Raw genomic sequence first — 2662 nt, 5'->3', positions numbered from 1 at the left:
CGAGTTCTTACTAGACATAGGGTAGGTTGGTATATAAAAGAGGGGAAAACGTGACGCGGGTAGAGTAATGTGTGTATAGGTAGATAGTGAGTAATTGAACTGCAGTCACACGGTATTGTTGAAGTTAACGTTCGTTCGTTACAGTGTTCTTTTAGCGCGAGTATTGAGATTAAGTGTATCGCAGAGTTATATTCGGAAAGAATAAACCAGTTTTATTAAGTAAAGACTTGTGTCGTTTCGTTGGAACGAAGTTACGGAAAAATCAATTAACACACGGAGACGTAACAATATATATATATATACTGTTACGTATCTGCTTGTTTGATGATATTACGTATCTGACTGGTTGATAATTTCCGGTTAAAATTCTTTCGGATAAATTTCATCGATACAATTCCCTTCTTGATTAAAACTAGTTTATTCTTTCTCGATACAAACTTTGTAATACCCTTAACAACTTCAATAACACACGCTATAAATTACAGTGATTCACACACTTTACTTATGGTGCCTACTGTTGGCTTCACTCATCTATTCAATCTATCTGCCTCTGCCCTTGCGCTGGTTTTTCTCACCAGTCTTATATACTAAAAAAGAGGGCACCTCGAACAAACTGGAGTTGCCAGGAAAATTCGTGATCCTTCCAGAAACTCCAGCGCCCATGCTCCCAGTATTGCATGACTTCGGGTGTCGTAACACTGCCCCCTTTCTTAGTATTGTTCGTCCCGAACAATAGCCACTTACATTAAACCATCAATAACTTAATTAAATGTACAGAATTTATAAACACAAAATTAAAATACAACAAAGTCTCTTAATTTTACAGAACATATCTTCTTCCGTACTGGTCTCCATCACGTTGGCTTCTGCTTCATGTGGGGTTCATCTGCTCCATCAGGAAATGTCCCATTATCGGTAGTAGTCACATCAGTGGAAGTACTTTATTTACGGCTTCACTGATTTCCTTCTCAAAACCAGGAATAGTTTCTTCTTCAACAGTGGCTTTTTGATGTGACACGTCTTCAGCAGCGTCATTTGTTCTGTTGTCTCCTGGTACAAAGCTGACTTCAGTAGATCTCTTATCATAATGTTGCGTCATCGAGTCACATGACTACTGTGACGCAACGTTTCTAGAACTATCATGTACTTTGGCGAATGTTCTAGTTCTTACTAGATATAGGGTAGGCTGGTATATAAAAGAGGTGAATGTAATATCTGTGTAGTTAGTGAGTAATTGAACTGCAGTCAGAAGTATTGTTGACGTTCGTTGATTAGCGTTTGTTTTAGCGCGATTGTTGAAGTTGAGTGTTTCGGTAAAGTTATATTCGGAAAGAATAAACCATTTTTATTAAGTAAAGACTTGTGTCGTTAAAATTTCGTCGGAACAAAGTTACGAAAAAATCAATTAACAAACGGAGACGTAACAATAACATAGCTTCATGGAATCAGCTGACGTTTTCAAGTTTGAATGCACTTGATGGTGAATATCATCCATCCCTTCAGATAACACTTTCACGAACTCTGGCACATTTACAGGCAACTCTTCGTAAGGTGGGCGTCCTGTTATCACGTCCACTGGCAACCGAAGTTCCCGACCAAACATCAGCTTTACTGAAGTGTATCCAGTGGCTTCATGCTCTGCTGTTCTATAGGCCATCAACTGTGGAGGGAGTAAGACTCCCAGTCATCTTGACGGCCATTACAAAACTTTGACAATTCCTGTCCCAATGTCCAGTTGTACTTTTTTACCATCCCATTAGACTGTGGGAGAAATGGCGTTGTCCTAGTCTTTCGTATGCCATACAACTTGCAGCATTCATGGAACACAGCTTATTCAGAGTTATGGTCTTGATCTGTATGCAGTTCGTATGGCATACCAAACCTGAAGAACAAATCACTAATAGCCGAAGCTACAGTTGTAGCTTCCTGATTTGGTATTGCATATGCCTCAGGCCACTTGGTGAAATAATCCATCACCACACAAATGTACCTGTTTCCAGCACGAATTCTGGGCAATGGACCAGCAAAGTCAATGGATACTCTTTCCATTGGTGCACCAACTTGATATAACTTCATTGGGGCACATCCCTTATGTTTGGGTCCCCTTTTAGCACAACATGTACTGCATGTCCTGCACCACTCCTCCACATCTTACCTTATACCTATCCAGTAAAATCTCTGTCGTAGGTGACTCAATGTCTTCTTAACTCCGAGATGTCCTCCTGTTACAGTATCATGGGATTGACGCAGCACAACTTCTCGTAACTTTCTCGGTATAACTGTTTGCCAGGGCGTCACTTTCCCATCTCCGAACAAGAATACCATATTCAAGCTTCAACTGGTCCCATTGTGCCCAGTAGTTCTTTGTCACAGGGCTTAAGCTAGACACCTTCTCCCAAGCAGGGCGCAAAACACTTGCTTGTAGAAAATCAATTATTGGCTTCAAATCTTGATCTTTCTCCTGCTCTGCTTTAATATCTATATCTGGTTCCACTTCACCATCATCAACTTCTTCAGTCACTTTGAATTCAGCTTTATGACACCTGGTTAGTTCAACCTTCTTTTGCAGCATAGTCTGCAGTTATTTTTGCAGGGTCTTCAGCTCAGTCCATAGGCATTTCCATGACATTTTCCTTCTCTATATTCAATATCATAATTATAC

The sequence above is a fragment of the Limulus polyphemus genome, unplaced genomic scaffold, assembly GCF_000517525.1.
Source record: "Limulus polyphemus unplaced genomic scaffold, Limulus_polyphemus-2.1.2 Scaffold5148, whole genome shotgun sequence".
NCBI lineage: Eukaryota > Metazoa > Arthropoda > Merostomata > Xiphosura > Limulidae > Limulus > Limulus polyphemus.
The sequence above is the reverse complement of the archived record's forward strand: the minus strand, read 5'-3'. Positions refer to the sequence as shown.